Below are 14,587 nucleotides of genomic sequence, written 5' to 3'. Positions count from 1 at the left end.
AATCCAGCCCTCCCTTGCCTTCCGGCGAGGAGGGGTCATCCCAGGCTTCGGGTCAGGATGGGCAGAGCAGACCACTGGGGGCCAGGCCATGATGTTCCTGGCCACTTCACATCCCCTCGGCTGCTGCCCTGGGAGAGTGCAAGGAAGGGCGGCCCCCTGAGGGTGATACGAAATGGCACGGTGATGCGAAGGGGTCAGGAGGGAGGACAACTATGGGGGGTGTGAGGTGCAGTGGAAAGGTCAGGGAGGCCTTCTGAGAAGGCCGGCAGGGAGCGCTGCCCAGGGCCTGGAGAGCGTGCATAGCTGGGGGCAGGGTGGGGGCAGCCAGCAAGGGCAAAGCCCAGTGGGTGTGGGGATGCCCTGGGGGATGGGCCCCGATGCCCCTAAACAGGTTCAGCTCTCTAGACCAGACTGGTGTGCAATGTCGGGGCCAAGCAACAGTCCCCCTCGACTGTATGCATGTACAGTAGGCGCTCGACAGACACTTGCTGGGTTTGACAATAGCCCTGGACGGAGGACTGAGGCCTGGGCTGCGCACATTCTGGGCTCCTGCAAGCTCCTGGCAGCCCTGAGCTGGTTTCTGAGTGCAGAGGGAGGGGCTGTCAAGGGTGGAACCCAGGCACGCCAAAGCCTGGAGGCCAGCGCAGGGGCAGGGCACCTGCTGCCTCGGGACACTGCCGAGGTTCAAAGCCACCTGCCAGTTCCCACCTGCCTGGCAAAGGACCCTGTGGGGGTGGGAGTGGCCAGATAGGGCAGCTCCTTGTCTTCCTGGAACCTGTGCCCTCAGAGGTCCAGGATCCCTGGGGGAGGTTCCGGGGCTGGAGAGAGGGCCCCTGTGGCAGGGCAGGGACAGACGGGCTGATTCTATCTAGGATGGGGGCACACAAAGACTTCCTGAGGGGCGCTTCAAGGCCACAGCAACCTAGGTGGGACAGGGACATCAGTCAGAGGTGCCCTGTGGAGACCCCCAGGTCCAGCTCCTGGTACTGTGTCTGAGAAGCCGGTTGTTCCCTCACAGGCCGCCAAGGCACCACACTGTCCTGGCCTGAGTCGTTGTGGGGTCTTGGGGAGGAGGGGTCCTCTGGAAGGACACTGAGCCTGGACTTTGGGGCAAGAGACCCAGAGGCCCTGGATGCTTGGGGTCTCAAGGCCCAACATGCAGCCAAGCAAAAGCTGGGGGCACAGGCGGGGGATCCCCCTCCGGGGAGGATACAGAAGCCGAGCCAGGCTGGGCCGAAGCTCCTTGCCTGATCTGGTGTCCTCCTGTGCAATGGTACAAGAGCCTCAGGGCACATCTGGTCTCTGTGACACCCCTGAGACACCCGGGGAATGTTCCCAATGACCACTGCTGGGCCACTGCCCGACCATGTTACAGATGCCCCTGCCAGGACTCAGGCAAAACCCAGCTGGCCCTGGCGCTGCCTCCCAACAGCCCTGCAGGACCCAGTGCTGGACCAGGGCCTTGTCTCCAGCCTCTCCCCCATGGGACTCCGGGGCCTTTGGGGGCCCTTGGGGGCCTTCCTGCACCCTCACACCTACTCATCTCTGGACTCAGCCCCAGTGTGAACACTCACCTCAGGCTGAGCCAGCCCCTCCAGCCACATTCTGCAGCTCGAGGAAGGAACTGCCCTTTGCAGCTGGGATCTGCCCGAGTTTCAGCAGCAGCCTTGAATTGTAATGCCGAGCGGCTGGCGAATAACACAGCACGCAGCACTCAAGAGCCCAGGTGAGTCCCAAGTGGGGCTGGGCTATGGGATCTCTGGCTTCTGGGCCCTTCTCAGAACAGACCCTCCAGGCCACTCTCCCCTACATCCCTGGTTGCTGCACTGGGTGCAGGGGTCCAGAGCCAGGTCACCTGCTGCCCAGGGAGAAGGCCAAGACTTCAGACCCCGCCAAGCCTGGGGGCAGCCTTCCTGACAACAGCACCATTTGCTGCTTGGGATCAGGCAGGCCCGCTCCCCACAGATGGGAGGGCTGTGAGGTGAGCACCAGCGAGCCCCTGGAGGTGCCAGAAAATGCCAGTGTGGGCACCAGGGGGCTTCCTTGGGCTGGCATGTCAGGGGAAGCCCACTGGGGCGGCTCAGTGCCCATGATGGAAGCTCAAGTCCCGTGCTGCTGCCCCAGGAGCTATACCCCAGTGAGGGTCATTGGCTGGCGATGTGTCTGGCTGGCATGGGCTGCCTGGTGACGAGTGGGGCCCATGTGTGAGGAGCCTTAGGTAAGGATCCAGCTGGCAAACTGAAGACCCCAGGCCAGGGGACACAGGCTGGGGGAGGGGGCTACAGAGACATGAACCCAAAAGAGAATGTCTGCTGACATCCCAACCCTGACAGGCCCACCAGCTGGGTGACAGGTGGGGGCTGTGCTCAGATCACCCTCCTGTGTCCTGTGCACATGTGTGGGTGCATGGGAGTCCATGTGTGGCTCCTGGCTTGCCCCCTCCTCGGCCCAGCTTGCAGTGCTGTGCTGTGCATGGAGCTCGGTTTCTTAACAAGTTCATGCCATGAGCCGCCAGCCAGGCTGAGGAGGAGTGGGTCTGGGTGCCACTGGGACGGTCTGGGCTTTGGCATAGGTGAGTCCCTCAGCTCCAGGGCTCTTGCCCTTGCTAGCATTGCTATGATTCTCACCATTGCCCCCTGTTACAGAAGAGGCAACTGAGGCGTGGGGAGGTGATGGGACCCCCAGGGCCACCCGCAGCAGGTGGCCAGCCCAGCAGCCCTGCCCAGTCCCCTGCCGGCCTTGCGTTCCCATCTGGGCCTCTATCTGTAGTTTCCCCAGTTAAAAAAATCACAACAGTCATTCCTGGTTGTTCTTGCTGAATTCTCTCCATTTGAGGGGCAGCATTTTGGGGTCTGTGTCCTAAATGTACCAAATCACAGGAGTCACCCAGGGCACTGGCTCAGCCCAAGATAACACCTTCCCCCATGTGGACACACACACACAAAAACCTTGCCAACCCACCCTCTAGCAAAGGGGCCTGGACTCGCATTTTTAACAAGAACCAAGAGATCCTGTGGAGGAGGTAGCCCATGGGGGGAAAACCCCCTTGAGTCTCAAGTCCCCCGTGGCTCCCCAGCTCTGCCAGTGGCTGCGTGGCGGGTGAGATGATGGTGGCTCTTGGGTCCCTCTGAGTCTTGCTGCCCAGGCTGGCACCGGCACATTTTGTCTTGGCCCCATGCTGTCGGGCCCTGAGCTGGGCACTGGGCTCCCTGAGTCTCATGGGAGCTGTCTGCGTCCTGAACCAAGCGGTGGCCCGAGCAGGGGAGGCCGTCCCCACCCTCAGGGACACTCTCTGCTCCGGCTGCGGGCTCCGGGGGCCGAGAGCTATTTCGGCTGCACTGGCCTCTCCACTCCTGCCAGGCTTCAGTGAGCTAAGATTGTGCCAACGTCAACAGAACGGAAAAGAGAGGCTATGGCGCTCTGTCAGGGAGAAAGCCCAATTAGGAGGGGCTTGTGGGGGCAGGGCAGGCGTAGGGAGTGCAGAGGGAGCCCCGGAACCCAGCCAGCCCGCCGTGATGACAGGGCCTTCGAGAGCAGCCCAGCACTTGGACTGTGCAGAACTGCGGGGATGGTGCTGTGAGCCTGGGGAGGGTGCCTTTCTCCCCAGCGGCCCGCGTGGGGCCAAGCCTGCCAGACTCCTGAGCCGGCATGTCTGGGTTCAGGACCTGGCCCTGCAGAACTAGCCTGGGCATCAGAGCCCACCAGAGGTGCCTGCCAGCGGCCAGGACCCACCTCGGAGTCTTAGGGAGCAGCGCATGGGTGGGGAGCGGGTGGAGGCCACACAGCGCTGGTGGGGATGGGCCTGGGCACCTCTCCAGCTGGACACTGCACATGATGCCCCAGGCCAGGCCAGGGTCCCCTGACTCACAGACCCCAGGCACAGGGACATGCTGTTTTCTTTTTAGTCCAAGTGTACGGGGTGAGGAGCTGCAGCCCCCACCCTGGGGGCCTGCTCTGTTTGGAGGGGGCGCCTGGGCCCCTCCCCCTGTTAGAGCTGTCTGGAAATCCTGAGTCAGGTAGGTGAGGTGGGAGAGGGTGACCTACCCACACACTGCCCTGCGTGAGCGGCTCCCGCGGTCTAAACCCTGTCTTGGGGATGGTTCCCGGGAGCGGGCAGCGGGCAGCAGGGCCCGGTGAAAAGAGACCAGATAGTGTGGACCTTCCTGGCCCTGGGATCAACAACCTCTCCTGGGCCCAGCTTCCCCAGGCCTGGGCTTGGGGCTGGAGGATTGGCAGGAGAGTGAGTCCACGAAGGCACCATCCCCACCCCTCAGCACCGTTTCCCTCCATGTCATCTCGGCCACCCATCTCAGAGCCCAGCTCAGCACCCGGGCCCTACTGGGCCACCCTGTCAGCCCCTGAGTCCCCATGGAGGGTTTGGAGGCTGGAGGCCGGTCAGCTGGGGAGGGGAAGGGCAGAGGAGCAGGGTGAGCCACTTGGCTTAGGACTGAGGACCACTCGCACTCTGGCCACTGCAGAGGGCGTCCAGCTGGGGCAGGAGGGCTGTGGGAGAGAGACCACATCGTGTGTGGGAGGAGACAGTCCCCTCCTGCCCAGTCTCCTCCCCACAAGGCCTCAGGGAAGGGTGGGGGTGCCACACACCGTGGGCTGGTGCCCCCATCCTGGCTTTGCCTACCTAAGGCTCTGGGATTAGCAGGCACGGAGTTCCCCAGCCCTGAGCATGGCAGGGGCAGGATGACAGACCCAGGGTCCCCTAAGCCCTCCCTCCTCCACTTGCACCCTCGCCCGCGAGACCCCAGTCATTCTCCTGCCCTCAGGGCCTGGATTCAGCCCCACCCCCAGCCTCCTTGTAAGCCCGGCCTTATTAGTGCTGCTTCACCCCGACTTTGCAAGTCAAATCCCGCATCACTGCGCTCCTGCTCTGTTTCCAGCTTGATGCATGGAGAGCTGGAGAGCAGCTGGAGAAGAGAAGGAACTGCAATGGGGCGGCAGCCTGTGCCGGCCAGGGGACCCGGGGCCCAGAGCCAGGTGGGGTGGACCCCGAGGCCCTGTCATTCCACAGGTGTCCAGGGTCACTCCCACCCCACCCTTGGCCTCCTGCTGGCTCAGCACCACACCCCCACCAAAGGGCCAGGCTCCGGGTGAGTGGTCCTCAGGGCCCCCGCACAGGCTGTTCCCTCTGCACACAGGCTATCCCTGCCTTCCTGCCCAGCCAGTAGGTGGGGAGAAGCAAGACCCTCCTTTCAGGGATTCTCAGGAACCGAGTGGCTATCAGGGTATGCAGCTGTGATGCCCACGGCAGGAGAAGACCTCAGACACCACAGCCTAGCTCTCTGTGGGGCAAGTGTGTCTCAGCCTCTCTCTGAGGCGGGGAGAGCCCCTGGACTGGAGGGTGCCCTGCTCGGCTCTGCCTGGGTATTCTGTGGCATGCAGGGTGGAAGGTGAAGGGCTGCAGGCGCTGGGTCCCTGGTGTACACTCTTGGCTCCTGGCCTGTGACCCTTCCAGCTCCTCCGGCCCCGCAGTTACCCTTCCCAGGCCCCCCACTGCCTGCCCAGCTTTTCCTTCTTTGGCAGCCCCAGTTCCCTCCTTGTACCCAGTGGGACAGCAGGGCCCGGCCCTAGGGGCCGCAGGAGACAGACATGCTTCAACTGAGACAGACAATGGCCAGCATGGCAGGTGGCCCAGTCTCGGTCACCAGGACATCCTAGGAGGTACGGCCCCTCAGCTGAGCTGGCTGTCCTCAGTGCCCCAGCTCTGGCTCTGGCTGGTCCTGTGAACTCAAGATGGCAGACACTGTTCCTGGTCTCAGGCCAGGTCTTGGGTGAAGAAGGTTGGGTGTAGGACCCTGTGCCTCTCCTCCTGGAACACCCCCAGCTGCTGGCGAGGTCACCAAGGCTCCATCCAACAGGCAGCCTCCAGGGTGGCCCTCGCTCCTCCCCCGCCCTGGAGGTGGGCACGGGTCAGTGGAAGGATGGGACTGAGGGGCTGGGCCCTTCGCCGACCCTGGAAGGTGGCTCCCTGTGGCCTTCCCTGCAGTTTCCTGGTCCACTGTGGTTCAGCCTAAGACACAGGTGAAGGCCTGGTTATCACTTGGCTGCTTTTGCCAAAAGAGTGGCTTCCAGTGAAATCCTTTGGCTGCTGAAAGGCAAAGTCGCCCTCCCTCCCTGTGACCCCAACACCTGCAGGGTTTGTCAGCAGAAGGTTTTCACGGTCCACTGGGCATTCGTGGGCCTTTGGCATCCTCGAGGGCCTGCCTTTGGTTAGCACACACCCTTTGCTTGACCCAGAGGGTCCAGATGGCACTGGCTCCACAGTATGGCCTTGAGAATTGAGGCTGGCTTCGGCGAGGATGGTCCCACCTACTCTGGCCTTCAGGCCTTCACCAGGAGAGGTTCAGTCTACTGGCCCAGCCAGTCTCTGCAGGGACACCCCGGTGGGCCCAGGGAGGGACTGGGGTCAGCTGGGGCCCCGGACTCACAGGGGATCCGACTTCCCCCACATCTTGCTGGGTTCTGGGCATAAGGGTCCTAGTTCTTGGGGCCTGGCCTGGCCCTGTCACTGCTCCCAGGAAACCTGGGGAGACTTGGCAGGCTGTGTTCCCCATCCTCAGGCTCCCGAGTCGCTTCTGTCCAGCCCTCTGCTGGCATCTGTGACTCAGTGCCGTGAAGGGGCCCTCTCCAGGGCGTCCTGGGCAGGAGGCAGCTCCGGGTGCACAGCGGGCATCCCCATGGGCAGGCTGCGTCCATATGCCACTCCTTGGCTACCCTCTCTTCATCTGTAGTGATGACACGGTGACCCCCACCCACAGGCCTGGTGGCACTGCTGTCACCAGGCACTGGGAGCCTGCCCCCAACCTGGGTGGTGGTGTGGGAGTGGCTGGGCAAGGAAGGCTGCTATCCCTGCTGAGCTGGGTGGGCACTGATGGGCATGGGGACCTGGAGTGCTGACCCCTAGCCCTACTGTCGGCAGGCCACGCCTGCCCCTCTGGGGAACTGCTCTGTCCCCTTGGCTGGCCTAGAAGTGCCTAGAAATGTCTGTTATGTGGGGAGTCGGTGGGTGAGGGCCCCACTGTCCCATCCCTTGAGGAAGGGAGGGCTCTGGGCAGGGTCTGCACCAATTCCCCAGTGCCCGCTGAGGCCTGTGGCTGCCTCAGGGACAGTGCCGGCCACCCCCTCACCCTGACGAGGGTGTCCTATTTCCAGAGTGTAGTGCTGGATGCTTCTGTTTGGCTGTGTTAATTGAGACCAGCTTTTACAGAATGAGCCTCATGGGGTGGGAAAATCTGCACAGCCTTGGTGTTTAGGGTAACCTGAAAGTGGAGAGTGAGCTTGGGGTGCAGTCTCGCTCCCCCATGCCCCTGGGCACAGCTACCCACAGGCCCACAGCAGGCAGGCAGGACTGATGCCATCCTCCAGATCCCCCGACCAGGCCCAGAGGTGGGGCCAGGAGAGATCTGGGGAGTTGGTGCCACCAGATTTCCCAACCATGACAGGATGTCGGGGGGTGGGGGGCAGCAGCAGGACTGCCCCAGGCTGGGTCCCCACCCAAGTCAGGCTTGGCCGTGGCCTCTTGGCCAGTTTGTCCCTCTGTGGATCTGGAGGGGTCCTCGGCTGCAGCGGGGGGCCCAGATGATACTGACCTGGGGATGGGAAGGCCTCTGTCCGTGGTTCCCCTGCAGAGCGGGGCCCGTTGAGAGGAGCAGGGGATGGTCTGTTGAAGGAGCAGGTGAACCGAGAGGCATGCAGGGATGGATATGGACAGGGCGGGTGCTCAGACCCTACAGTCTGAGGTGGAGGGGTGGGGCTGGAGGCTGGAGTGGCCGCGGGGGAGCCTAGAGGGGTAGGGCTGTGGCTCCACCACTGTTGACTAAGGGACCTCAGGGAGGGCTTCAGAGGCTGGGGCCTTGGCTTCCAAGAACTCAAGACCCTTCTGCTCCCGCTGAAGGTAGCAGTGACTGCCTCCCAGAAACCCCTGGCACCCCTGGAGGCTGCAGTCCCCCGCCCCGCCTCCACTCTTTCTCTCTTCTCCGTCATTTTTCAAAAATAATTGTGCAGCAGCACCAGGCTGTCTCCGTGCCCCTCCCGTAGGTTGCCCTACCCCGCCAGGTCCCTGGCTCGGCGTCCCCAGACTCTGCCAGGCTGGCCTCGCGATGTGTATCGAGGTGTTCTCCCTGCAAGGTCTTCATCATTCCCTAATTGCTCGCCTTTATTTTTCTCCTTCCTTGGTGAGTGGCCCTGCCAGCCTCAGCCTTGTCTCTCCTTGGTGAGCGTCATTAATGCGGCTTCCGCACCACGATCAGAGGGGGCTGCCCCCACCCTGCCGGCCCTGCCGCCGCTCCTCTGCCCGCCTCGAGATGGATGTTCATTTATTGCCCATAAATCTCTGCACAGCCCTTTGTGAAGACAAATCGGAGGCCTCCTGTTCCCCGGTGTTGGTTGGGCTGGTCGGTGGTGGGTTTAATTGGCCCTTCCCGTGGAGGCTGCCCCTGCAGGAGAGGCTCGTTGTGGGCCTGGCCAGGCGCACTGCATCTGCAGAAGGGGCCATTCTCTGCCCCTCACTTTGTCTAGTGTCTGAGGCTGGGCCATGTGCAGGGACAAAGTGCGGATCTTCCCTCAGGCTTCCAAAACATGGCCTCCGCACATCCACGTGGCCCAGCAGCAGCCCAGGCCCAGGCAGGGCCCTCTCTCACCCGGGGGGTGATGCCTGCAGCTTCAGCAGCAACCTCCAGGAAGGAGGCGCATGGGTTCGTTGCGGTGATATGGGAGTGCTGGGAAAGGAAGAGCTTGGTCCCTTTAAATGAATGACAGGGAAAAGGGGAAGTGCTGGGTAGAGGAGGGTGTTGTCCCCGGCTGGGGCTCCAACCCACAGACCTAGGTGAGGACAGGCATTTTTGCATTTCCCAAGACCACCCTGGCCTGCCACACCCCCATCCTATGACTATAAAAACCCCCGAGACCCTAGCAGGCACACACAAGCTGCTGGACGTGGAGAGGAGCGGATTGGCAGAGGAGCACTCAGGCGGCTGGATGTCGAGAGGAATGCACTGACGGGCACTGGCACGCCGGCCGGCTACCAACCGGCAGCAGAATGACCTGGAGTTTGGCTGGGGCAGCCGGAGGAGAGCCCGGCCCCGACTCCAGGGGAAAACCTTCCCACTCCATCTCCTTCTGCCTTCCCCCATCTGCTACCTCCACTCAATAAAACCTTGCACTCATTCTCCAAGCCCACATGTGGTCCAATTCTTACACCAAGGCAAGAACCTTGGGATGCAGAAAGCCGTCTGTCCTTGCGATAAGGCAGGGCTCTAACTGGGGTTTAATTGAGCTGAGTAACAGAAGCCACTGACAGAGAGTTAAACTAAAACAGCAAAACTAAAAGAGCACCCTGTAACACGCTCACTGGGGCTTCAGCTATAAACATTCACTCCTAGACACTGCCGTGGGGTTGGAGCTTCACAGCCTGCCCGTCTGTATGTTCCCCTAGAGATTTGAGCAGCAGGGCACTGAAGCAAGCCACATCCCCATTGCATGTCCTGTGAGGGGAACAAGGGAATCTTTCCTGTCACCAGCACACAGCAGGTGCCTAATAAATGCACGGCGAACTGGTCAGAGAGAGAGGGACCCTCCACTGAGCCCAGCCACAGCACAGGCTGGGAGGGCAAGACTCCTGCCAAGCTTGGCACCCTTTCCTGCGCCCTGGTGGCTGTGAGCCTGGCCCTGCCCCTGGTCAGCAGGCCTGTGCTGACCCCACATGCAATCTGCTGTTGGTGCAGAGGAAGTGCTGCCTGTGCAGCTCTCAGAATGTCAGGCTGGGTGCTCCTCCACTGAGGTCAGGGTCAGGAGTCCCTAGGCCAGCTCTGGGGGGCCCACAGGGCGTGAGGGGGGTCCAGGCAGCCAGCCTGGCCCAGCCTGGTTCCACTGCCTACTGTGTGGCCTTCGGGGGCTCCCTTGGCTTTCTGGGGCCTGGGGAACCCGGCGCGAGCTTGGTCCTGTGGTCTGAATCCCAGAAGACAGGTTGTGGGTGGGGACAGTTGGAGGGAGGGACAGCCTCGGCCTCAGCTTTGGGACTGTGTGGCAGAAGCACCCTGTCTGGCCTTTCCGCTGGAGGCCTCAGCCATCATGGCCCTCTGTGAGCTCCTCCAGGGCTGTGCCCAAGCAGGGACGTCTTCTTCCATGAGGGTTTACTCATTCCTCAAAACAGGCACAAAAGCAGAGGGCTATTGAGGGGTAGTGACCTGCCCCTGGCTCTGGCCATGCGGGTCTGGGCACTGTGGATCCACTCCATGACCACCTGGCTGGGTGACGACCAGCCTGGAGGATCAGGGAGAGCTTCTTGGAGAAGAGAGTGGTGTCAGAACTGAATATTGAGCAAAGCGGAAGGACCAAGAAGAAGATCCTAGGGAGTGCTGGGGCTGGGGGCTGGGGATTGGGAGCAATAGGAGAGATGAGGCTGGACAGGTGCCTGTTCCTCCACCCACTGGCTCAGGACTCCAGGCTTGGCCCGGCAAGGGTCCTCTGCCCCTGGGAGCAGGACTCCCCTGCAGCACAGAGGCGGGTGGGGAGTGCGACCTACCTGGAAGGGGCTTCTGGAGAGGTGTGCCCTGGCAGAGCCCTACCTCCCCCAGGAAAAGACAGTAGCACCAGGCCCCAGCCCTGGAGAAGCCTGACCAACCAGAGAAGTCCCACGGCCTCCTCCATGGAGCCTGGAGCTCCGCCTCTAGACCTGGGGTTGGCACTTTGGGGTCAGGCCAGCTGCTGGGGAGCCCTGGGCCCCGACACATGCACCCTCCCAACAGGAGTGGGGCTCCAGGGACCACTGGGCTCATGCCCATCACAGCCACTCTCCAAGGCCTTGGCATAATGGGGTCCTTGAGCCGCTGTGCCTGGGGGGGTGGGCTGAGACACACCCTTTGCTGACAGTGGCCATTGCAGTTTTCCCACCCAGGCCTCACGTGGGGAGCACTGTCAAGCCCAGGCTGTGGTGTACACAGGGGCTGGGCTGCAGGGCAGGGCTCTGGAGTGGCCTAGCCCGGACCAGGGTGGGAAAGGAGCCAGCTGGGGACCAGGCAGGACCGAGGCCAAGGCCACCAGTGAGAAATCTGGGCATGAGGGTGGCCACCAGGCGGGCACCGTGGGGGAAATTGAGTTGAGGGCTGGGCCTCCTCACTGTGGCGGGAGGTGGCCCGAAGGCCAGCTGACCAGACACAGAGCTGCCTCAGTCACAGAGATGCCACAGCTCAGGGTGCCACCCTGAGTGACATCCCTAGGCCGACTGGCACAGTGGAGGGAATTGACACCGAGGGTCTTGCGATGTCCCTGGGCACTGGGATGGAGAAGCAGTGCAGCACTCTGGAGCACAAACACAGTTGGCAGCGAAGGGTCTGCTCCCGCGTGGCCTTGGGCCCAATCCTGCCTGACATGTTGCTTCATGTCTCTGGGCCTCCGTTTCCTCATCTGTGCCCTGGGGACATTAGCAGTGTCTTCCTGCGGGGATGTGAGTGTGAGGTGCCCACCCCACCCCAGGGAGGCTTCGAGCTGCAGGCAGCCTGGCAGTGAGGAGCCCCCACCCCTGCCGCCGCCGCAGTGGCCTGCCCCGGGCCCCAGCTCACACCACAAACACTTGCCACCCTCTCAACTTCTTTCCGGCGTGTTCTCGGTCTCGCTGGATGTTAGTTTACCATCGGCTGCTGAACATTCGGCAGCTTCTATTATTTCAGAACTAATTTAAGGATTCAAAAATAATTCTCCCAATTACTATGCAAAACCCTGGGCAGCCAGATAAACAGGGGGCAGGCGCTTCCATCCAAGGACAGGGCCACCCCCGCAGCCCTGGGCAGACAGGTGTGCAGGGCAGCTCTGGTGCTACTCAGCCCCCAGGGCCGCATGGGTGGAGTCGGGGTGGCTGAGAGGAATCCCTGGGAGCAGCCCAGCCTAGGCCCGACATCTGAGGGTTGCTTGCCCCTATCCCCCACCCAGGTCGGCTGCAGCCACAGTGAGCCCAGCCCCAGCTGTCACCTCCACCAATTGTGCTGGGTGGTGCTGCCCTGGCTGGGCTTGCGACACAGGGACAGGCCCATGAGCTGTGAAGGATTCGGTCCACAGGGCGCCGTAGGGCTGGCCAGGCATCTTTGGACGGGGCCAGGAGAGTCTGTGGTAGATCAGCAGCCCGCATGGGGTGGGGGCCAGGATTTGATACACTCAAGCCTGATTCACGCAGCTTTAATTAGCTTTCTGCACCTGCTCTGGGGTCTGGGTGATCAAGGCTGGACACCAGCTGCCACCCCCAACCCCTGCCTGGTCCAGCACCTGACCTCAGGGGCCCAGCCAGCCAGGGCTGGTCAGGCAGAGCTGGGGAGTCCCGGGGTGGGCGCAGGAAGGAGCTGAGTCCCTGGGCCCTGGCCCAACGCCCCGCCCCCTCCAGGCCCCTCGTCAGCAGCGGCCGGCCGGTGAGCTCATCTCTTCCTGGGCTGTAAATATCACCCAAGTGCTCACGACTCCCAAATGTGTCCTCCAGCCGGGCCCCTCTGCTGAGCTCAGCCTGCACAGCCCACGCGACACCCCCGCCCAGATGTCTCCTGGGCCTCGACAAAGCGGCCGCTCCTCTCGGCGCCCCCACCTCAGGGACGGGCGCCCCGTGCCGGCTGCTCAGGGCGGACGCCTGGGAGCCCTGCCTGCCGCCTCCACCCCATGGGAGCGTCGATGCATCCTGCTGAGTCCAACTTAAAACTCATCTACTTCCTTCCGGATCCTCTTACCCCCTCCTCAGGTCTGGTTGGACTGTGCCCAACTCCCCACCCCTGCCACTGCACAGGCCCCCACTGTGGCCTGGAGGGGAGGGTGCAGAGCTCTGAGGGCAGCTGGTGGTGACAGTCAGCCCCGAAGCTGGCCTAAGGGCGACAGGTGCCTGCTTCTTAGTGAGGAGTGGGCCCAGCAGAGGTAATGAACTCCTTGTCCTGGGAGGTGTGCAAGCTGAGGCGGGACCTGCTGTCCTTCCACAAGTCACTGAGGGTGCCAGCATCCACTGCAGGTGGGTCACTCAGGTGGGGCTCAAGGCTCTTTGGAAATGGGTGGCTTCGGTTTCCTGGCTCTGACTGCAAGGAGCCCCCAGCCTCAGCTGAGAGCCCTACCCCAGATCCAGCAGTTTAGCTGTATCTTCTCAGGCATGACAGGGGCCACTTGGGAGAAAAACTGAATTAATAAAACCCTGCCTATGCCAATGCCCAGGCACAGCCTGGCAGAATCCTGGGCCTGGCTGTGGCGTCACAGAGACTGGGAGTGCCAGGGGTGCTGATGGTGGGGCTCCAGGCACAGGACAGAGACTGCACAACATTTTGACATCAGGCTGTCCACAGAGAGGCCTCTGCTGGGGCTGCCAAGGGTCTCCTGGGCCCAGAGGGGCTGCAGAGGGAGCCCTGGGCAAACAGCACCCCACCCCCACAGGGCTGCCCTGCCTGAGCTGCCTCCAGCCCTGAGGCAAGGCTGCCGGCCCTGGAGCTCAGGTGAGCAGAGGGGCAAACTACAGGTGGAGGTGTGTGTAGCCACATGGGGGGCCTCAGCACCTGTGGGCACAGGCACAGGGTCTCTCAGAAGAGACAGTGCATGTGGGAGGACCCTGAGGAGGGTACCGGCCAGACAGGACCACTGCATCCTGGCTCTGCCCTGTGCTTGATGGGAGGGGTCTGAGTTCCTGCCTTGGGCTGCAGCACAGGCACAGAGAAATGGGCGGAGGAGCTGGGGCCTTGGCTGCTAAGCGCGTCCTCCCTGCTTCTTCTCCTTCTCCTCCCCCCAGGCTTCTGGAGCCCCGGCCGCCCCCACGACCATCTGGCTTCACCAGCAACGCTCCCCCACACCCTCCCCCACGTCACTGTTTTTCTCCCTCTCCCCCTCCCCAGCCACTGCCCTGGCGGGGAGGGGGCCCTTTCCTGGGAAGGCTTCCTGGCCACGTGGCCCTTCCCTTTTGTTTCTGAGTCCTCTTCGGCCCAGGCCGTGGGAAAGCGTGCCTGTGCATATTTTTGCCTGGATGCGTGTGCTGTTCTCGAGCCCATGGTGCGTGCATGTGTGTGGACATGTGTTCCCCGCCCTGCTGTGTGTGCATGCGTGTATGCATACATGGGTGCAGGGACATGTAGACCCACCACGGCCTGTGTTTGGGGTGTGGGCATGGTGTAAGTGAGGGTGCCCCGGACACGCATGTGGGGTCTAGTGTGACCACCAGCAGCGGTGTGAGGGTGCATACAGCCCCCACTGGGCCTTGAGGCCAGGCCTGACCCGCCCAATTTTCCTTCAGGGCCTTCCTCTCCTGCCACCCACCAGGGGTAGGAACAGGGTCCCTCATCCTCAGCCTCCTCCTGGGGGCTGCCCGGGCAGCCTGATTGGGGTGGAGGGCCTGAGAGCAACTGTCCCCATAGGGGCTGCTATGTCCAGACCCATGGACCTGGCATGTGCTCCATCAGCCAGGCTCAGTGACGTCAGCCACCAAGCACGCTCCATCTGTGCGGCTGGGGGGGCAGGGGCACCTGACATTGGAGCTGCCCTTGGCCCAGGCTGCCCCACCCGTGGTGCCAGGCAACTCCCCTTCCTCTGGGGCCTTGTGATGGGGGAGAGGCTGCTTGTCCAGCACCCACCC

The sequence above is a fragment of the Symphalangus syndactylus genome, chromosome 18 (genome assembly GCF_028878055.3).
Source record: "Symphalangus syndactylus isolate Jambi chromosome 18, NHGRI_mSymSyn1-v2.1_pri, whole genome shotgun sequence".
In the NCBI taxonomy this organism is placed as follows: domain Eukaryota; kingdom Metazoa; phylum Chordata; class Mammalia; order Primates; family Hylobatidae; genus Symphalangus; species Symphalangus syndactylus.
This window is presented reverse-complemented; position numbering follows the sequence as displayed.